At 42.3% G+C, this 23,707-nt stretch overlaps 1 protein-coding gene across 2 annotated transcripts in view; it reads right to left on the bottom strand.

Annotated features, from left to right (window-relative positions):
- The window catches only part of CRADD (CARD and death domain containing adaptor protein), an 83,129-nt gene that overhangs the window by 8,385 nt on the left and 51,037 nt on the right, over positions 1-23,707 (bottom strand). The window lies entirely within an intron of this gene.

Genomic DNA, 23,707 nt, shown 5'->3' with positions numbered 1-23,707 from the left:
AATCAAAATGAAAGTAAATATGAAATAGATTTTTAAGACTGGCTGCATTCTTCCACATCCTGCTGTTTTTTTAAGACTTAAAAGACATGAAGTTATCTGTCTTATGTTAAATAAATTGGAATCTAATACCATGACAGCCAACTTGCAGAATAAATTGTGGCCATGATCCGGAGATAATCAAATCTATGGCAACTTTAAACGGTCTCCCTCAAGTGAAGCAGAATCCACCCATGGTACCAAATTCAGCTCCTTCCTGCCAAAAGCTTGCTGGGACTCAGCATTACTGGTGTAATTAAAAAGTACATATATCTTCATTCGTGGGCAATCTCTTCTCCTGTGTGAGCTCTAAAGCATCACACTTTGTGACATTAAATACATTTTGAGTAATAGGGTGGGAAAAAAAGACAGCATAAAATTTTGTAAATCTACAGGCAATTCAAGAACGCAGATGTTTCTATTTTGGCTCAATACCAGCAGCTAATTCCTATATTCTTTATCACTTGCTAATGACTGCCTAGTAGCTGCGGATGTGGCAGCAGACTGCTAAAACCTGAAACATAAACATTCAGATTTGATGACAAAGGTTTTCAGTTGTTCTCCCACTATTCAGTCCCAGTAGCTACCCAGTTTTCCTGAACTTCTTTTTAATTTGTCTTGCAGGTTTTGTACCTCCACATATCTCTGCCATACTGACGGCCTTCAGTATTAATTGATGTTAAACAGATTGACAGAGAAGTCCCTAAATAAATTCACGCTGTCTTAAGTTTTCACCCTTTTCAAGCCATAGGGAGCAAGCCCTGGGTTTAAGGAATTGAAAGAGGTTGGGTTTTCACTTGTCCATTTGCTTTTTATTGGGAAGAGCAGGGAGGAAGTTTCAGCAGGTAATAGTGTGGATGTCATTCTGTTTCCCATGCAAAAAATGAATTACAACCTTACCTGGCATTTCTCTGCTGTTGCATACCATGAAATCAAATAATTAATTTCATAAATAAAATGGCAACTCCAGGTGCATGCAAGGAAAAGAATACCTATGCAAAGAAAACACAAACACAACATATATCTGCTCTCTTTTCAAGCAGGATTACCTAAGCATTACAGACAGGACTGGACTTAATCATTCTGTGGTTTTATACCTTTTTATTTTTAGCAGCATTTGATGCGGCTGTAGACACTGAAGTGGAAGTAAAATTTGCTTGATATTTCCTATGAATTTCTATATTGTTATACGTAAATAAGTTATATGCATCAGCACTGAAGCCACGGCTAACGACAGCATCCTTGCAGTGATACCTTTGGTATAAATGCATGAACAGGTTCAGCATGCAGCATTACACTAAGGAAAAAAGAAACATCTGCTCAGTTGGGAGGTTCTGAGGAACACCTGAGCTTTTAGGAATTATTTGGAAGAACTGCTTAAATACAGATACCAAGCATTCAGACCTTGGCCAAAGATTTTTTTCCCAAATGAACACATATGACTTGAAAAGTTATATAGAAAGAAGACGTATGACCGTTTTTTGGAAGCCAGGTGCAACTAGTTGTTAGCACAAAGCTACCTGATAGCCTGACAGAGCAGAGACGAGAGTCTCTGGTTTACATGCCGGCCGTTACACTAAGAGTCAGCTAGAAATAATGCTGAAAAAATCAAATTCTGAAGTATGCCAGTGGATCTCTAGACATTTTTGAATGCTCTGCAGTTCTTAGTGAATTCAATGGAATTTGATAATACTCATGGCACTTCCAACCATTAATTATTGGTCTGAAGCACACAGAGCCATCATTTCCCTCAGTCAAGTTTCTTCTCCATGCTATCACAAATAATACTTCACAATCAGCGGATGGTTGTACGAACTCATGACGATCATAAAGCACGTTCATATTTGCAGTAGACTTCTCATGGTTTCGTAGGAGGCAGATGTTTACCCGGGTGGGCAGGGCAGCTCTGACAGAGTAATTCACCCACTCCAAGTGCAAAACAAAGACAACTGGAGCAATTAATGATTATTTTGTCAGCTAGGCGACAAACTCATCATGCAACTTTTGTCAGGGGATTGGAAGTTAACTTCTTTTGACAGACACTACTTGAATGCTTATTTCAAATAGCCTGAGCTGTCTTTCAAAGAGCTGAGGCAAGTGTTAATCCTGCTGCTCCTTTGCGTGCAAGAATCACAGCAGACTCCTTGGGCTTTTTATCTGCCGAGTACAAGTAAGTAAATTTTTTACCAGCAACTTTCCTACTGAGAAATCTTTCTAAAGGCTGCCGCATTTCAGCAATAAAATCATGTGCTTGGACTTTAGCTATCGACGTTCCTTTCGAGCCACAACAAAAATCATACTGCCAGTATGAAGGCCCATTTTCTTATATAACACAACTAATGGTACATGTTTCCCTTACAGGACTTAAACCAAGTATGACAACAAGCTATTATATTTAGCCTTGATAAAACTGTTCATTCCTCCTAGAGATTTTTTTTTCTTCAAGTTGGCTCTTCTTTTTGCTTTGGCTTGAGTAGTTAGAAATATCAGAACCAAAGATCTACGCAACAGATGGAGCTCGGTTGAGAAGAATGCCTTTGGCTGGTGAGGATCTTTGCCTGGCAGGTGTCAAACCAAAATTAATACTGCACATATTATGCTTTACCGAGTTTCAGATTTTAGCGAAGTGAGACTGCGTTCCTTCCTGACCACAAACTTATATTAATAGAACAAGCCATGCAGAGCAAGCTAAAACAGTACAATCATTATGCTGAATCCTCCACTGCTTGGCATTTTATTTAATCGTTTACACCCATGCAAAGCGAGTAAACAAAATGCAGCGGGTTAGTTTAGTGTCACTTTACAGACATTTTGTGCAGGTGTAAAAGGCTTCACAAAATGCCATAAGCAACACCTCTTGCTTAGACCCCTCTTGCTTTCTTTTTTTTCCTCCTTTTCTTGTGTCAGTGCCTTGAAGGCTCATGAACTTTAGTAGACTTTTCGACATTTCAAAATCCACAGGAAAAAACAGGTACTGGTACTAAAATACACTGCTCCGCTACAGCCGGTCGCTATGCCTGGCTTGCCAAGCAGGCGATTCAAGAGCCTGAGTGAGAAGGCAGGGCTTTCCATAGGCGTCGGGAAGGAGAGCTTCAGGTGGCGTCATCTGCTCCTCTGCATCTCCAGGCTTAGCATCGCACCCAGCCCTCTCAAGTGCCAAGTCACTTGAAGATCTGAAAGAAACCGATTTGGAATCTCATGGCTGGTTTGACAGATCGGTACTGCCCAAAAGCAACTTTAGCTGACTGATAGGGCAGTAATTTTAGAAGGTCACAGTCGCAGGACTTTTAACTATCTGTAAAGCAAATGTGAGATTATATTCGTGTGTGTGTGTGTGTGTGTGTATAAATAAATAAATAAATAAATGTAGAAACTTTTTCAAATTCTTACTAAAAAAAGATGAAAATCTTAGGCATCTGCAAGTCAAATTCATCCCCTTTTTGATTTCCTTTCCACAAGTCCAGGTTAGGGAACTGTCACACCACCCTGTGAGGAAAAGGACGAAAACAGGAGCGTGGGTGAAGTCCCTTCATAAACAGAGGTCCTAACTGGGTTTGATGAGTACTCCTTTCCCCTCTGAGTTCAGCACTGACCTCACATCCCGCGCGATGTGCTCACGGGCGTGGCTCGTGGCTGCCCTGAGACGCGGCTTGTAGGGGGTGACACGGCACGCGGACCAGCTGCAGGCATTAGAGATCCCAAGGCAGTACTGAAAGTAATGAGGTGACGCACAGCTGCAGCCACGCACTTGAAGGCTGCGGACCCCATTACTCTTTTACTCACTCAGGAATAGTATTTTGCCAAAGCAACTGAAGCAAGTTCAAAATCAAACAAGCTATTAGCAAACATTTGTATTACTTACGGTATTTGTAGAAGATTTATGCCACTATTAGTGGGACAATTCATATGCAAAACCTAAACATCTGAAAAAATCTTTTGCTTAAACAATTAATTTTCATGCCTCGTGCATACAGAACAATGTTTTCCCTCACCGTTTTGTAGTCTACTAGCTGCCAGATTTTGATCCAGAATTGAAATTTCAGTCACTTTGGCTTTCATACATAGCGAATCAGAAATGAAAATGTTTTAACATCAGAAATGAAAAGGCTGGAAGATCAGACAGATCATAAAAGATTTGTTTTACTTGGTTTGGGATTTTTACACAGCTATGCCTAGCCTAAGTAAGATTGAAACAAAACCAAAAGGTAAGACAAAAAACTAGACAAATCTGTTCCGTCACAGAGATGCAGAAATACAAATGATGCTCGTGTCTCTGGTGGAGCCAAACCTGAAATCCTGCTACGAACAAGAGACGAGGGCTGTTATTTCCTCAACAACTGTTCCTGACATCACAGCTACCTCCTAGAGGTAACAACGAAAAAGCAATCTTAAAAAGAATTTTTTTTTTCCCTTAAGCAACTATCTTTCTAGTTCTACAAACTGATAAACAAAGAGATCAGGGGTTTTTTAATAACACTGAGAATTTTAGTGCCAGAACTGTAAACATCAACTTCTTTCTCTAGTAACTGCTATGTGTTGGCGGACTTTATTAAAGAAATCAAACACACCCTGCAATGAACCTTCTAATTGATTTCGGTGTTAGACAGGGCTAAATATTTTGAGCTTCGCATTCAACGTGTGTTACCTAATTTTGCGTGTGCGCTCCTCAGAGAAGAGCCGAACAATCCGGCGATGCGAGGTTAACACATTCTGCGAAAGTGGCCTCAAATTTCCATTTGCGGAAATACGCCATACCACATCAGCATATGCAAACCCAACTTTGCTGTGTACAAACCACACAAACAGTGCCCGGCTACCTAACCTGACCTTCCACTTGCACTTTAGTGTGTGTAAATATGCTAATGACAGGCACAGGGGGTTCATGTGCAAGTTTACAAGTTCAAGTGCAGAAGACAGATGAAAATTTGGCTGCAATGCTTTGGTTTCCCCTCATTTGGGGAGATTCCAGCTTTCTGAGTCTGTTATACAGCCTAGGAGTTGTGTCCTAAAGCCACAAGACTGAACTATTTAAATATTTTTATTCAATTTTTTAGATTGAAAATGAGACCCTCTTGTCTACTTGAACTATGACTCAGGCTATGACTCAGGCTTTTCAAGACACATTATTTACTAAATATTACTTACTGATATGGATACTGTATCTGAGTCATTTGAGAACTTTAGACACCCCGTGAAAAGTCCTTGCTGGAGGCATTCTCGGAATCTAAAGATTTATGAAGGTTTTCACTTCCAAAATTGCTGACTAAATGGAGACAGTCAAGCTGAAAACTGTGAAGATCCTCAATGTTTTCAGAAAGTCCTGTGCAGGTGGATTGTGAGACTCCGGACAAGAATCCCTGGATCACCACAAGAAGCCACTAGTCCTTTTTAAACAACCCAGGTCCAAAGCGTTCAACAAAGAGACTCAACAGACCTCTTCTGTAAACCAAGCAAGGAAAGCAGAAGCAATTTTTAATGCTGTTCTTTGTGTCATGCAATTATTGCCTCATGCAAGTAGAGAAACTCAGTCAACCAAGGACACCTGTATCTGGAAGTGCCGCAGGAGCACACCTTTTACAGGGAACAGAAGTATGTTTGGAACAGCTGAACATAAGCTTAATGGAGTAATTTCAAACAACATATAAAATTGTCTCAGCTACACAACTGCAAAAAATGTGTAGCTCTGTAAACCCACGGATTGCTATTTTAAAGACAGTTTCATTAAGAAACACAGCTTGAGAATATCTATCAAATAAGATCAGAGCTACATGCGGGGACAGCAGGAGGCAGCTGAAGCAATCTGCAGCACAGCTCTGCTCATTGGTCTCTGACCCTGAGAAAAAATATAATTACTGCATGAATACACATATTAGACCAAAAGAGAAAGCCTAGGAAAAGGCAAAACTCTACGAGAAAGAGATGGTGAGAACTCCTCGGGTTTTATGCAATGTATGTCCCAATCTGATATACTTTGTTAGACTGACAACACATCTGTGGCTTTAATTTTGAAGTCCACATTTTTCTATGGGAATCATTAAATCTGACACACTTGTCCTGTTCAACAGAAAAACAAATCTGCCTCTCCTGAAGCCTTAATTCCTCTGAAGCCTTAATTTAATTGTGCAACATTTGCTTTAGAAACATATTTGAAGATGTTTTAGATATTACCTCATTTGTACACCATCCCAGGCTTTCCAGGAACTCTGAACCAACAGCCTCCTAGCCTTTCTTATATCTGAACTACTGTATTTTATGGCTTCCACACTGTACTGTCTGGAAACTCCCCATGAGACTAGCCTTGTGCTAAATACAAACATGGAGGGAGGAGAGACACTGCGCCGCAAAGTTTGCAATCTCGGGCACGGGTTGTGAAAAAGGCTTTGCATGTGTTAGTTTATGTACACAGAGATTGCCATGACTATGTTCAAACAACTCCAAAGAGCTGGGCCTACAAAGGTAAAAAAGGAAAAGCACCAGAGGAGCCAACAGCCCAGCAGCTCATCCATGCTGGATTCCATACACATGACCACTGCTTTGAAAGGTGCCCATCTTCAGATGCCAATGGAGCCCTGCTACGCCTCTGCAGTTTTAATCAGAGAACCTAACTTACCAGGTCCCAGAAATGTAAATAATAAATTGTCCCAAATAATCTCAAGCATGGAATTGAGCATACTGGAATTTGGAAATCCACTGCGGTACTGATAACCAAAGGGAGCAGACAACCAAAGGGGTCAGTAGCTATTTGAGCCAGAAAGGCTGAAATGTTATGAAGACAAATACGCACACGTGTGCTTGGGAGGAGGCTGGGGCTCCGACCTCGCAGCTCTGCACAGAGCAGATCCTCCTCAAGCTTTTGACCCGTGGAGCTAGGAAGGCTCCGCACAGAGGAACTCCCATGCATTTAAGATGGAGACAGTGAAGTTTTGCCTTGTTTTGTTTTCAGTCATCCAGTGACCACAGGTAATTCATGAAAGTATCTGAAAATATCTCCTATCCTTACTCTTTGTGCATGCAGGTGCTGTCACGACAATTTCTCAAAAATTCATGAAAAGCTACACCAAGACCATAGCTGATCTGCTGTCACTGCTTATCAAAGCATCCTCCAACTTCTGCACCTCACCTCTATTCTGCTAATTGCTTCACGTGGAATTTAAGGCATTGGGTTTAATCTGGAAAAAAGCCCCTTTTGAGTCAAATTCTGATGTCTGCATTTACACAAAGTGATAGATTTTCCTAGACAGTTCACAGTGTGGATTCCTTCTGTCTCCCACTCTTAGCACTGACTTAGTCCGTTCCCACTGTCTGCCATCTCCTCCATCTCTCTTCTCTTCCCTGCCTTGTGCTGCGGCTGCCGGAGGACCCTGGAGCTGGGGCAGGTGCTACCACCGTGTCCCTCCAGCACAGAAAGGCAACTGGTCTGTCTCTAAGCCACGCCGGGCAGGCACACAGCCCTCCCACCGGATGGGTGGACTCGGCTGTGTCGAAGGTGTGTTGCAAGTTTTCTGTAACAAAAATCCCCTCCTACTTTTAAATACTGAATTTGTTTTCTTCTTTTTTTTCTTCCTTCTCCAGCTTTTTCTCTTCTTCCCTGCCCACTTTTTCAAGCAGGACAGAGAGTGACAGGGACAATAATGATTTCCTCAGCTTCTGTCGGAAAAAAAACCAAGACAGAATTTTTTTCTGTTTTTTTCTTTTCAGTGAGGTTCAGAAGCCATTTTTTTTATTTAAAATTTCCTAAATAAGTGTCCAGTTAATACTGGCATTTGGAGTGGAAGGTAGCAGGGAGCTGGTACCTCTGATTCATTTAGCACAGATCCCAGCCTTAAGCGTGGCAAGAGGTCAGCTTGAATTTTTCTCTTGAATTGTATCTTTGCAAACCACTTTTCAGGGTTTCGGCTGTATAAATCAAACCCCATAGCCCAGCGTGGATGCACAGCTTGTGATGCTTTCCTTCTGCCAGTTGGCTTTGCACGCCCCCAGTGTTAATCCCCACTGGCTCCCCACGTTCGGGAAGGAGGGAGGAAAGCACTGGCGAGCGAGGAGAGGACTGGTGCGGCCAAAAGCCAGGGCAGCCTTCCCATGCATGGAGAGAGCGGCAGAGACCGGAGCGGCTGGTAAAGGAGAAGAAAAAGGCACTGAGGCTATTGATTTTCCAATGGCGTTGACGGGCAGGGGTCTGAGCAGGTTTGGGACCCTACAGTCACTGATGAGAATGAAGTGCGTGTATACATCGCACGCTGTCTCTGTTTCTGCTCAGGAGTCAACCTTGTTTAAGGCGTGCTTTGTCTGAGCAGATGGCAAAGCATGACGGCTGCTGGGTTAAGATTTTGCTGCCAAACCAGCCCCCGGCTGTTTTCAAAAATAAAGACTGCTGCTCTCTTTACCAATGCAAAAATAGCCGTCTCTCCAATTCCCTCCTTCAAACTATTATTTTATGTATTACAGGAGCACATATCTAGCCAGACTATATAATTAACATTACACAATTTTTAATTAACTGCCTGCAACAATCTTCCTGCTTTAACTGGTGGTGGTGTTGGAGGGGGGGGGGGGGGTGAGGCTACTAGGAAAATCTGAATTCCCAGCTAGAAATTCGCATGGTTCAGAGCAGAGCCTGCATCACCAGGTGCAGAAGGTGACCCGTCACTCTGGCTATACCATGTTTCCCATGAAAAAAAGAAATGCTTGTGACACAGGAACAAGCCCAAACCTCATTTGCAATAGCAAGTACATAAGGCAGGACTGTACCAGAAAAGACAGTGATAGGAACACACTATCACTAACACACTTTAGTTTATTCCTTCGGCAGCTTTTTTTTTTTCCCCATTTATTTTTGGCCAGGAACCTCCTATAAGGCTTGGCTGTTACCCGAACAGGCCCTTTCCAGCAGAGTCTCCAAGGGTGTGCTGCAACCACAAGGCAGCACGGCTTCCTTTGGGTATCCTTCCTTCTGACGGCGCGGCAGGGCTCACCGGCACAGCGAGATGTAACTCAATGCTGCCCTGACCCAGCAGCAGGGTGTTGGCCTCCTAAAACTCAACGACTATCCACAAAACATGAAATAAGTGAAAGTCCAGCGATCATCATTGGCACAAGTTAAGTTCCATGCAAACCAACACAAATAACAGCTCTTGGAAACATGACGAGTTCTGGGGACAAACAGCCATCATCCTCTTTCCTCCGTGACTCTGCATCTGCTTGCACCTGGAAACAGGAGGGGAAGAAACACCCCAACACACACCTACACACACATACACACGTGCAACTCCTCAGCGGGCCACCAGCGACTGTTGATCCAGCAACTGCAGCTGGAACACCGCAACCCTCCACCAGTGATAAAGCACCGATGGGTCAGATTTTACGGTGTCAGCCCAAATTCAGTATCACGGAGCATGCATTGGCCAAGCCGGCTGTTCTCCCTAGCTCCAGTGAGCCTTGAGCTGTGCTGTGTGGAATTGCTGCTTTCCACATGGAACATCTCATTAAGAGCAGCGTCTGCCACGGCAACTGCAATAGCACCGCACATTGTCGGTGTGATAAGCTGTATTTAGAGTGGGAAAGTATTGCTTTGTGAGCTGAAAAGCAAACCAAACAACAAGCGATAAAGTCTGGAGCTTCAAGCCAAAGGTGGTAATATCGGGTGTCGGTCCTGTTTCCCAAAACAAAGGATAGTTTATGCACACTGTAGACATTTTCTATCTGGAGCAATGCTAACACATTATCTCTTTATTTACACTGCACATGAAGTGTCCTGCACCCCCACCCACATGATGGCCTGAATCTAGGTCCACCCCGCTGTTGTTTGTGGGAGGAAATCTAGGTGTGTTGCAGAGCCGATGGGTCCTGATATTCTGCAACAACATCAGGCAGAAAAGACAACATGGGTCGTTCCTCACAAGGTTCCAGGGTCCTCCCAGAATGATTTTAATACTGCCTGTGGCAAGGAGAGGAGGGAATGGTAGACAGATCTGTGGCAGAGCTAAAAACTCAGGATTTCTGGAGTCTCCGTCATACGCCGTAATTGCAAAATTATGCTTCCTGTCTTCCACGCACACAGCAAATCTTTTTTCTCCCTTCATCCTGGAGGGGATGAGATGATTAGGAAATTCCCTAAGCTTCCCTTACTTTGGTTTCTTCCCTCATTTCAGAACCTGACTTCAAAAAAAGATCAGGCCATTGAACAGAGTCTGGACTTTTGCTTCCAGATACTTCTTTCAGCACGGAAAGGACCAACCATGGAATAACCAAGCAAGTCACGCTATTATGCCACAGATGGGAAAATTATTTGTGCCAGTACGCTGTGGTTTTCATTCCTCTGAAGGCTGCTTTCCTCCAGGGAATTCCAGTAACTGGACTAATTGAACTGTGTTTTGACAAGTTATAACAGCCCAGAAAACCCTCCTATGAAATTACATCCTGGTAGCATCTTCCAAAGTAAACTGAAATATTGGTATCACAGCTCATTTGGGAAACTACCATGCTATAGCTTTCATTTGTTATGAGAACATAGCTTGAGTTTTTGTTGTAGATAACAGGTGGTGTTACACCTAATGACATGGCTTCATCTTCCCCTGTACCAGATTTTTGTACTGACAGGGGCCCCATGGATCATCTCCTAAAACTCTAACCAGAATAAAAACATATAGTCTTAATTTATTCTCGTGTCATCTACTTTCTTTCACTTTAGGTGACTCCCTCACAAACTCATCAGCTCACCCCTAAGGTTGTCTATCCGTCCCCAATAGACAAAGTAATTGAAGAAAATCAGAACAACCTGCCAGCGTAGATGCCGGCCTTTTGGGAAGACAGGGACACTGGCAGAGTACAAGGACAAGGCAATGTTATTCTGAGAAAGCCCTCTTACTACTAAACCCAGCAGTGCCTGTGAGCCCCAGCCACGTGCCACATGCCAGGCACAGCACAGGGTTCCCATCACTTAGGTTTTCTTGGTTTATTCCACTACGCCACAAGCCTACCGGTCTCATACTGCCTTTTGCTTGCCACTGCCACGGAAAGAAAATATTCGGCTGGGGGGAAGCTCTTATATACAAATATTTTAGGATTCAGAGGGCAGAAGCTTTAAAATGCTAGAGGTTAGAACATTTTGGAAGGTGAGCCACCAGAAGTATGGATGGACCAACTCCGTTCCAGCTCCTGGGCTCAGCTGCAGCCCGGACGAGTTAGCACATCCTGGAGCTATCTACCAGGAAGACAAAGGAGACAGAGGCAGTGAAAAGGAAGGAAGTCCCAGACTAAAATATTTCATTTTTCCATATTTTTCTTCCTGAATATCCCAAAACAGAAAGCAGACAGATTTGTTGCAGAAGTGACCAGGATTTATTAAAGACAGGATATTGATATGAAACATTCATGACCCTCAACTTAGCAGTATTTCTCTTGGATGGGGTAACGAAGTGAATTTATTACATATCAGTGCCAAGAAGCTCATAATAAAAATAGAGATTATAGTTCTCAGATTCATCAACTCAAACCAGATATTTTTGAAAAAACACTCCAGCAGGAAGAATGTAAGTCTCATAAGATACTTGTGCTACCAAAGCAGCATATGAAATACATATTTTGTCCAACAATAGGATACAAAGTGAATTATTTGATTTAAAAACCCTGAAACAAAGGCAGTCTGTGAAGACATGAGAATGAGACCTTTTGTCATGTTATCCCAGGTGTGGGGCGTGCAGAGGAAGATAGATATATATGTTAGACATAAACAAAGCAAGCAGAGATTTTATTGCATTGTGAGTTGATGATTTTACGAGACTGGAAATAAAATCATAAAGCACGGATAAAGCAAGATAGTGAAATACTGCAACTTTTTGGGAAGCCAGACTTCAGCAAAGGTTCAGACAGACCACAGCCGCAGCAAACCTTCACATCAATTCTACCCTGATCATTTGGTCCCCTCTTCCCTTCCGTTTCTGACCTTCATTTCTGTCTTTAGTGGGACATATCTACTGGAGAATCAGCCAAGGAGGACCCATTTATTAAATTCCTAATAGTAAGCTTTCAATATTTTATTCTGCTTCTGCCACGCTCCCTGCAAAAAGGAAAGATCTCTCTTCAAAACACTCCCAGAGATTGCCTGTGTCACATCTGCATGGTCTTCACGACTTTGGGAAGACCTAACATGTCAGCATGCTGTGAAAGAAGGAACTCGTATGTCCCTAGGTACAACTGAAGGCATTGTCACTACCGGAAGTTTCCATAAATCAGAGTGTAATGGACCAACTCTTTAACAACTCATCTCTCCTCATTTCCAGACATACTACCAAGGGGAAAAATTTATTTTTATTTCAGTGCCAAGGGTTTCCAGGGTTTCCAACTCCTCACTTCTCCCAGCCCATCCTCAGGAAAAACAAAGCAAAAAAAAAAAATCCCCCCAAAATCCCCAAAACCCCGAAGCAAAGAAAAATAAAACAAACCAAACAAATAAGTACCATAGCATTTCTAATTGCTTTCCAAAATACAACAAACAAAAAAGCATTTAAAATTGCTTTAGTTTGGGGAAATTACTAATCATGAGATCTCTAGTGCGTGTCTGTTTTTAATAGAGAATGTAATGGGAAAAAAAAATATAGCATTAGTGACCATCCAAGAAAGATTTCATGAAAAACAGGGTGGAAGGGAGTTTGTTTGGATTTAATGTTTCCCCAGAAGCATCTCTAGTCCAAACATTACACCACAGGTCAAATGGAGGGGAGCCAGAAAGTGAAACACTTTAAAAATAGCCCTTAAAAAGGAAAGTGAAAGTGGCCAGTCTGGTTCCACCTTTTGTGACCATGAAATGCAAATTCTGTGATGAAAATCAAATTTGGGCTCCGGTACCATCACTGAGTATCAGTAAATACTGCAACCTACACATGGGAAGTCCAACAGAAAAATATAGGTCCAGCTTCTAAAATTCTTCCAGACTTAGCAATCCAAGCTGGTACTACTGCTTATAAGTAATCTTACATTAAAATATTTCAGTTTCAAACTGACAGTTTAAAATATTACGAACTGTCCTCAGCCCTCTGTGGTAGCCCTTCCAAGCCGCCTCCTTGCAGATGGAGAAGCTCAGCAAAGCTCTCCCATGAGACCAACTGCCACCAAGAGCAGAAAAACTGCATGGGGCAGCTGCCTTTGTAATATTTTATAGCCATAAGGTTAGTCTTGCCAGCCTGTTTCACACAGTGCAATACTCACGTTACTTTAGATGTTCCTTCCAACTGAAGGAAAGTAACCTTTTTAATGTTTGATAATGCTCAGACTTTGCATCCTGATGCTCATGTAGGTTCATTTCTCCTTTATAGCATCTCCCTGGGCCTCAAGGTTGAAGAAGCTGAGGGAAGACAGAAGGATGGTGACGAGCATTACGGCAATGGAAACGCGTCACGTCGACCCTAGTAGATTCTCACAGACAATCCCCGCAATCCCCCTCGATGCCTTGCAAATTGGCAAGATCGCAAAATGCCTGTAAGGCAATTTTTCTCTCTTGTCCATCTGCTCTTCAAGAAAGAGACGTGCGCCATTAAACAGGGAACCAGAGGGTTAAGCATTAAATTGCCTGAAAGACAGAGCACTTGAGGCCCAAACACGCTAAATGTCTTAGTCAAAGAAAAGGCAATTTCAAACTTCTTGTCAAGCGTCATTGAGAAAGAAGTGATCTTACTCGAGGATGAAATGACCAGCAGCTTGCAGCACTGAAGCAAGAAATACAAGCTTTGGGAGAAAAGTCTGACACATTCTCAGAGGATGCTGACAAGAGGTTTGAAAAGCTAATCTCTCCTGAGGCTCATGAGGCTGAAGGGAAACCCCTTGAGAAGGCAGGGGAAGTGGCACCTATCTACTCTGACATGTCATCTTGCAGGAAAAGCCGTAGCCTGAATAAAGTAGCAAAGGAGAAAAACTGAGAAAAAGACAAGTTCTGTATTTTGGAATTGACCCAGAGGGGGAGACCTGCTCCAATACTGCAAGCTGAGCACTTCAGGCTTCAGAAGCAAGCAAGCTCTGCATTTCTTAAGAGGAACAGGCAAACGTAAACAACGCTCCAGGGAAAAGATGCTGATGAAAGGTATTGTGCTGTGTGCTTAGAAAGAAAAAGAGAAAATTGCTCTAAGCAGCTACGGGCTCCACGGAGGTCTGAACAAATGAAAAGTGGGAAGTGCAAACTTTCAAGATTTCAAAGACTGGATTGTCATGGGACCTTCAGACGCCTTCCTGAAGGCTGAGGCTCCCTCTATGCTGCGCATGGGGCGAGTGAGACTTCTGAGAGCATGATCCACAATAGCTGCCAGACTGAGCAAGAAACAAAGACATGAGAAATGCTGAGCCATACTCCCCTCGATAACATGAGAGCCTAAACCAGGGCCACGAGGAGGTATGTCTCCATTCATGGTTCTCAGCCTAGAATCCTCTTCCAGAGCTGGATAAATCCTTCATTTCAAAAGCAAGCAATGTCACAGTCCTCACAATGAGAACTGAGGACTAGTGCTGCCGCTGACCTACTTCACCCAACATCCCTAGGCACTCACAATTCATTTCTAAGGAGGTTTGAATCCACACCTCTCAGTTCCCAGAAGACTGCTCTAACCTCTTCGTCCCTCCTAGTGAAGTTGCCCTTCTGGCTGCCCTCAGGCCCGGAAAGCATGCAGGGCTTTCTAGCCTTCTGTCACGGTGTTCACAACCAGTGGTTGCTCGAGGGTCTGCAAATGACTACTAAAACTCGCAGCCTGAGCTGCAAAAGGACATGAGTCTCGAGCAGGGCGCAGCAGAACTTCCTGTCCCAGCGCAGCCAGCGGAAGCCAGGGAGGAAATGGGAAAATTGAGTCAATTGAGGAAGCAGTCCTGGCCAGGAATGTCTTTGGTTTCTAAACTGCCTGATTTAAAAAGAAAAAAAAAAAAGATGAAAAAAAAAAAAGGAAGGAAAAAAAAAGGCTGTGGTAGAAAAAGCCCAGTCAATCAATTAGTCAGTCATTTCCAGTTCAAATATTTCCATAAGTGCTTGGCAGTGTTTTCTATGTAAGGGATGTCTACTGCTGGTGAAAGATTTCTTAGATGGCAGAGAATTCCCCTTGATGACAAACTCTCCTCAGACAAGCTCCAGTCTGGGCAATTTCCCTTTGGAAGCCCTCACAACTTGTTAATTTGTTCAAGCATTCTGAGTCTTCTTAAAAGAAAAGTCAGTTGGCTATCAGTTGCATTTCCAAACCTGATACACTGAGAGAGACAGTCCTGAAGTGTAGGAAAATTCCTAAATTTAAGACACCAGGAGCATACTATGTACCTGACCTGAATACTCTACCTTCACAGAAAACATTTACACAAGTCCTTGATGTCTCCCAAACAGGTCTACAAACAACCTGTGTTTAAGAGTAATTTTGTCTGTTACTGAAATTCAGCCTCATCTGAATTATAACTTGGCAGTGAAAGCTGGCGGTTCTTACACAGAAAAGTATATAGCTATAAGTAAAGAGAAATACTGCAGTCTTTTATATTCTGATAACCTAAACTCCCCCTGAAGTTCTAAAATCTAAATAATTTGAGATTTGGCGGTGGTTTTGAATTTAGGCATCTTTTCTTACAGAAAATATTGCAGGCTTTTAGTCAGCCCCGTGAGCTCAGTAGAGATATACAAGATAAGGAGTTCATGATCTGGCTCTGCAAGCAGGCAGCAGTATGTTCCACTTATTAAAGCTATTAAAGCATATAGGAACATCACAGCAGTTCTGCCATCTTCTGCCCTGCTGCTGAAGGGCTGTGTCCTTTCAGATTACCTTCTACGCTTTGTGCGTTAATCAAATTGGCCTTGCAGGTTTGCTGAAAATCTAGAAGGCTTTGCCAAGAAACCAGAAACTGATCTCCCCAATCCACGTCTTCCCTCCGATTCTCCATCACAGCCAGCCAGCTGCCTTACAAGTCAAGCGATGCACATATGAACACAACGTGCCCGAGTCCAAACTGGAGAGCATGGCACAGCCAAACTCTGATTATTAATCCCAGACCAGACCATACTTCCACAAAGGGATGTACAGGCCAGCCAGCACACAAGGAGGATTACGAACACTAATGACACAAAGGCAAATTTTAATTATGGTACATAAGTGTCTCCATTGTGCAACAATGTCTAAAAATATCTACTTATTTATTCCCAAACTTCAAAACGTGGTTACAATGCCAGTAACGGAGGATCTGCAATCACAGCATTTGGTGGCTTTGTCTTATTCTTCTTTATTGGTTATGCTGGCAAATCACATATGAGGACAGATGATAAATATTCCTCATACTGGATAATGCTTTCTTATAAAGAGATCTAAATGATGCGGTTTCTCTCTCTTTTTTTTTGTTGTTGTTGAGGTGGTTTTAGCTTTGAAATGGGAAGTGAAGTGCTCATCAGCTGCAAAGTGCTACTTTAATATCACCCATGCAACAATTACCTCTGCAATAACCTTCATTATATTAAATTACATGCTATCCTTCCTCAGCTCAGTGTGAATACTAGCTGGAGAATAAAACAAGAAAAAAACCCAACCCACTGAAAAGGCATTGTACAGTACTGTGCCTACACAACAAAGGTGAATATACTTCCTGCAGGGAAACTAAGTATCACTTAAGAAGTGCCTGCCTTTGTTTGAAGTCTTAAATAAAACCTAAGTGAAGTCCCCTCACCTATTCCAATACTCATTTCACTGTAACGATGCGGTGCTACTGCTGAAAATGCATACACATTACTGCGTAATTCAAGAGTGTTGCAATATGCAGTCATGAGGAGTTAAATAGTGAAGACGATTTTTCTTTCAGCATTTTCTTCATTTTTAATAATTCTTTTAGCAACCCAAGTATCCTCATGAGGTCTCTTTCAGTACAGAGCAGAGGTTTATATATTCCATTACATTCTCTGAATAACCAGTACTAGTTTGTTTCTTTCTATTCCATTCTAAAGATATGTCTATACTTGCTGGCTTTTAACAAACACATTTACCTATTGACATTCTGAGGTTTTAAAGTGAAATTTATTCTGAAAAGTGGCTTAATGAAATGACATTAAAATTCTGTACCTTTTATGTCTCAGAGACTTCCAGATAAAATTAATTCAATTTACAAAGTATAGGCTTGGGGGAATTTTTTGGTGGTGTCTTTTCTTAACTCTCAGCCTTACTGACTGCCCAGGATCTGAAAACTCATCTACACTCTTTTTGATTCAGTCATTAACTCTGGTAGTAACAACTATGCAGGACAAGACATGCATTCAAGAGAACAGAGCAGTGTAAGTAAAGGCAGAATGTAATAACTCAGAAAAGAGTTGAGTCGGTGACACTGAATAGAAAACAGTTCATAGCTATGCAAAAAAATCAGCATTCTGAAAAAAAGAAACAAAAAAGGAACTAGTGAGTTTCAAGACGTTGTGGGCAAGGCACGTTCCTCGTTGATGGATAACTCTGTAGCAAGGCCATGAGCAACCGCAGCACCATGAGCAGAGGTAGAGAGAGACCTGCACAACAGACGTGGACTCTGACAGAGCTGAATGGAAAGACAAAGAGTTCTGCTCCAGGATCAGCAGCCCCAGAGCACAGATTGAATACCGAATGACTAATCTCCTCCGTGCCCTTGGACAGAGAAGGTTGGTGGAGGGCAGACATCTCGGGGCTCTCCAAGGGGGCCCTGTCCATGGTACCGTCCTGCCCCACGCCGAGCTCGGCGCTGCCCGAGCCTTGGGCTCGGATCATCTGTCCGGCTAGAACTTTGTGAAGTCCCAGCTAAGTTGGACCAGTAATAATGATCATGTGTATAACCAATATGTTCGCTGGAAGGAACGTGGAACTGCTTATGCTCTTTGACATATATTTGTGCTGTGAAGCAAGCACCAGCTGCTGAAGTCTCTACGGAGAAAGGGTATTGCCAACTCTATCCCAGCCAGTTTGGATCTCTGAAAGCGGTCGTGGCTTTCTCTTTTCAGCCTTCAGAAATCTTGTTGGAAATTGGGGGAACTGGCTGAGAAAGAAAAGGAGACCACAAGCAACAAGACAATGATCAGTGTCCCTGAACTCATGTTCCTGGAATTAAAAATGTTGCTATTTTTAACACCTTTGGCAGCAATGAGATCTATCACAGAAAGCCCCACTGATGTTTACCAGCTCTCTATCAGCTTCTCATGAATTGCCATTCTACTCTGCAAGTACACAAGTTTATTTTTACCTCCTGAAAGTGAAGAGCTAACAGAGATACTCCATACTGAGAGCGTCATTTTGGGAGTTTGAGAGCTCCTACGTTTCCAGAGAAACAATGAATGGGCATCTACTTGATTTTCTTGTCAAGCATCACAGAGGTAATGTCCATCGGGGTCTGCACTGTGGATTTTTGATAAAAGTGAGAATACAGTACCATATTTATGGTTCAGAGTTCCAAAGCATTCATAGGATGTGATGTCTTCTAAATACCATGTCTGAAACTACATATTCAACTAGGCTCCCCAAATTATTCTTGAAACATCAATGATCAAATCCTCTACTGGGGGGGCTGGTGAGCTAAGAAAGAAAACCTGCTGCGGGAGTTTAACTCATCTGTCAACTGGGAGGACATGAACCAGCATGAAACCTTTTTTGTATATCTGCTGTTAAAATGAGGAACAGGTGCACTGAAGCCAGAGCTTTAGGAAACACAGATAACGTTTAGCAAACAGCAGCACATTCGTGAATGTCAAGGTATCTTACAGCACAACAAAGCATATCTAGATTGTCATAACTGGGTTTTATTTCAGGCTATGTAGCACTAACAACAACAATCCTTAACAAGAATACTTTTTAATCTTTGTGTTTACCATAGCTCCTATAAAGTTTGTCATCATGGTTGCATCAGAGATTACATTACTGCATATTTTTAGGACACAGCACAAAAAACCAAGAACAGAACATATTCTAGGCTATTTGCAGTTTCTTTTCTTTCTCTTGGGCAGAATTTCCAATTACTACATTGCAAGACAGTAGGAATTTAATTGTATTACATTTGAAACCGTGTTGAGGAATCACACACAAAAGTGTACTGTGGAGACGTTGATTAGTACTTTCATTTATTTATTTGCAACACCCCAAAACAAGCAGATGGAAGGAGAAAGGAGGATAATCTTTATTCACCACACAAATCTAGAAAGGACAAATTTGAAGTCTGATAAAAATAACTGGTTGGATACATTTGAAGGTCCATCTCACTAGTACAGAAGGAGCTGTAGTAGGACCACATTTGCTTTGCTCTTTCATATCCTCACTGGAAAGACAAGCAGACACGCAGAACATGAGTGACCCTGACAAACAATACCATTAAAAAAACCTTTCCCAAGTTGACACACACCTACTGCAGGATGGGACACTGACACGTACTTCAAGAAAAAACAATTTGGCCTCTGCCTTCTAAAGGAGCACACATTATGCACTGAACCTATCTTTATGCAATCCACATACTACTGATGCTAACTGCCCTTAATATACATGAAGCTTGCCACTGACTGGAATATACAAATGCACCCTGAGTGAAATCTTGGCATAACTGAAGGATCCTATGATCATAGAATAATTTAGACTGGAAGGGACCTCAGAAAATCTCCACTCCAACCTCCTGCTCAAAGCAGGATCAGGTGTGAGATCAGATCGGGCTTTATCCAGGTGAGTCTTGAAAACCTCCAAAGATGGAGACCGCACAGCCTCTCTGGGCAACCACTGCTTGACCATCCTGGTGGAGAAAAAGTTTCTCCCTACATCCAGTCTGAACCCCTCTTGTTTCAGCTTATGCCTGTTGACTCTTACCCTACCACTGTGCATCGCTGTGAATAGCCTGGTTCCCTCTCCTCGATTACTCCCACGTAGGCAGTGAAGGGCACCTATCAGGTGCCTCTGAAGCCATCTTTCTCCAGGCTGAACCAGCCCTGGTCCCTCAGCCCCTCCTCACATGGCACGTCCTCCTGCCCCCAACCAACTTTGCTGAACTCATTCCAGTTTATTGATGTCTTTCCTGTACTCAGGGGGCCAAAACTAGCCGCAGTATCTAGATGTGCTCTCGTGAACGCTGAGGGAGACAATCACCTCCCTCGATCCACTGGCTCTGCTCCTCTTAAAGGAACCAGGAATCCGTCGGCCCTCTTTGCGGCCAGGGCACAGTGCTGGCTCATATTTGCTTGCTGTCTATCACATCCCTGCGTTCCCTTTCAGCACAGCCGCTCCCCACAGTCAGTCCCCAGCCTCTATTGCTTCTTTCCCAGGTGCAGGACTTCACATTTGTCCCTACTGAATTTCCTAAGGTTCCTGTTGGCCCATTTCTCCAGTCCGCCCAGGTCCCTCTGAATAGTAACCTTGTGCTTTAGCATACAGACTGGTTCCCCCAGTTTGATGTCATCTGTAAACCTGGTGAATGTGTACTTGGTCTCCTCCCCCAGGTCACTGACATTAAACAGGGCATGTCCCAGCATGGACTCTGTGCTACTCCACTTGTCACAGGCCTCCAGGTTGAGTATGACCCATTAACCACTAAAAGAGTCCATTCCAACCTCATACCACCACAGAACAACAAGAGATTGCATCACCTATGCAAAAATGAGTGTTTTCCCACAGCAATATCACAAACTGCTTTGTGGACTACAGTAAGTTTCAAAAGATCATTAAAAAAGTATGTTCTTACCTTATTTGAAACTGAGTCTGTGAACACTAAAAAGCCACCATCTGTGCAGAGAATATATAATCTTCTTGGAATGATTATTTGTCCTCATACTTCCCATTTGGTAATCTTTTTTTATATTTAGTACCTATCACTGTGTCAGCAACACTCACTGAATACAAAGGAACAGAAAGACAGATGCAAGCCACCCTTGAGCACAGGTGCTTACCATACATACCTTACCAGGCTGCTTATAACTAATAAAACAGTAAGGAAAAAATTAGCTTTTTTCCTCACTCTACAATTTGCCAAACTCATAGTTGCAGGATGTTCTGGAGGCTGAAGTAAAATTGGGTTCAAAACAGATTATATACATTCAGAGGAGAAACAGTCTCCAGTGACAACAAAACACAGTGATCCACATGTAGCCTTTGGACACATTCAGGTCCTATACTTCATCAGTATCTCCTACCAGCCTCTTTCAGAGAAGCCACACTGCTCTAGGTGGACTCTTTTTTCATCCAGTCCGCAGCTTTTTTGAGGCCTCTCTTACAAAGAGAAATGCTTAAAAATAGGTCCTCCCATAAAAAATCAAACTTCCCATCAACTGCCTCAGGGTTTCATCTTAAGCTCTAGCAGAAAGATCCTACCATTTTGTCTCAGCTGTCAGGGTACTCCAGGCTAGTGCTAAATACCCCTACAAGGCTATCATGCGATACGAGGCACTGTGACGCAAGAAACAAATCAATCCAGAGATCCAAGTCCAGATCATCTGAATACCTGGAGTAATTATAAGAATGCTTGCAGAACATCTAGAAATTGGTATCTCTATTAACAGGTTGAGTCAGCATCCTCTAACAGACAGTATCCATTCTTCAAGGAGCTGGCTAACCTTGAGAGAAAATCTGTCGTTTGCTTCAGATAATTTTCTTTCAGCTCCCTCTCCAAAATTCTCCTTTGCTACGCTACCTACAAAACCTCAGTAATACTCAGAGCACGGAGGTGCTGAGTTCAGTGAATACCATCTTGCTGACAAATATCACTTGATAATGCACTGTGGACCATGGTGGTTGGTTTGTTTGTTTGCTAAGTAATTGCAGTGGTGTAAATAAAGGTTGGGATTTCTGAGAGGCCCAGCAGATTAAGATCTCTTTGGCTGGCCTAAAAGACAAATAATTTATTTTTCCATAACTCAGAAGAAGGAATTGTTTCCCGCTAATTAGGTAAGAGGCAATGAAATGTGTGATGTGCTAATTGGGCAGCTTGGAATGTATTGAGAAGGTGGGGAAGATGATGTGATATAGGATGATGAGAGTATTTGGGTATGACATTATGAGATGAAAAGTTTGGATAAGATATTTGTAAGGTCATTGTGACACTGATTATATTAAAAATTCAAAAGCAGAGTGAATGTAATAAAAGCAGGGTTCATATAATAGAAATCAAATCTGATGGTTTGATTTATATGGTTTATAAAAGGCCACATATGTGGAGTTTCCTCCAAAATGGTGACTCTATCTCTTTATCCCAACAGAACAAGATGACCAAAATATAAGTATGAAAGTGATCTCAAGCGCTGATGGAGTTACGCACTTGAAGAGTACCTCTTTGATTTTAGTAACAAAGAATGTTTCTGCTTACACAAACTAATAACTTTCCTTTAAGTATCAAATTATTTCTTCCGTGCTCTGACAATTTATGTCAAGTACAACTTAGAGCAGGAACCATCTGGAAAATGAAGATGACACTTCGCACTTGCATAATGGTCCCTGGTTAGTCCCTAAGCCCATAATAAAATGCATATAATAAAAATAACAACAAAAACGCACCACTTAAAGCAATGTTTGACAGTCAAAAAATAAACCTCACAACAAATACCAATTTCCCAACAACATATTACTTCCTGTCATCTTCCCAGCCCTACACAGAAGGATCAGAGCTGTTGCTGTTCCTGTGTTCTGAACACCAGTTCCCGGGAATTCAAATTGACCAATTTCTGAAATGCATTATAAACACCATTTTTATTTTTAGGCCAGTTATTTGAATAAACAACTCTTCTTCTAGTTGGAGTTTCTATAGGTGGGTCAGATAACAGCAGGTAATCTGCTTGGAAATTCATGCCTCAGATTTCTAGAGAAGACTGGTAGAGTTCAGTGAGAGCTGAACCCCGATGCACTGACATGCTTTTGGAAGTCTCAGACTTGGTTCACAACAGTCTGCTATTTCTGATTCATGGGAGTATGGACACAATTCAGCATGATGTCAAACACTGTCACTGCCACAGTGATTTCAGTGGGAGGATCACAAATGGTGACAGAACTATGACCTAGCTACAGGAGTCCCAGTGTACTTTCTGCTGTCATAAGAAGATAATTTCACTAAATTATATGGGTTTCTTAATTGCTCCACACATTATTAATTCATAGCTGATTCATCTTCAAGGCCTTACACATGTCCAGGATCAAAAGAAAAAAACAACACGTGGTATTTGTTGTACCTTCCATCTGAGGATCAGAGGGTACCCTATCCACACAACTATGCCTTTGTGAATTAGCCAAATGTTTTCTCCATTTTATAAGTGGACATGTTGAGCTACAGTACTTTTGCTCCTTGCTCATCCTTGTCCTGCATCTATTTTTCCAGAAAAGTCTGACTGAGTTCAACAGAAGTTATGAGGTTCACAGAAGAATTACTGTGCAGAATATGTGAGCTATAATGTGGGAGGGCAGGCTAAACAGTACCTTATAACTCTCCACTTCCCCTGCCAACCCCAGCCTTAAAATTGCATTGATGGGATCCTTACCTTCGATGTTTCCTTCCTAGGTCTTCATCGCAGGACTGTTTTCTATCTCTTAAGGGGAGTTATGGGGTTCCTCAGCTGCATTCCTGTATGGTTACACTATGCCGGTGACAAGAACTGTCCTGAGGCAGTTGCTATGAGTTTCTCCCAGATTTTCCAGTCTTTGAATTTTAACTGTGGGTAGATCACCTTGTCTTTCTAAATGATTGTATCCACATCTGCCCTGTTCAACAT

Source organism: Mycteria americana, chromosome 1 (genome assembly GCF_035582795.1).
Source record: "Mycteria americana isolate JAX WOST 10 ecotype Jacksonville Zoo and Gardens chromosome 1, USCA_MyAme_1.0, whole genome shotgun sequence".
Taxonomy (NCBI): Eukaryota; Metazoa; Chordata; class Aves; order Ciconiiformes; family Ciconiidae; genus Mycteria; species Mycteria americana.
This window is presented reverse-complemented; position numbering and strand designations above follow the sequence as displayed.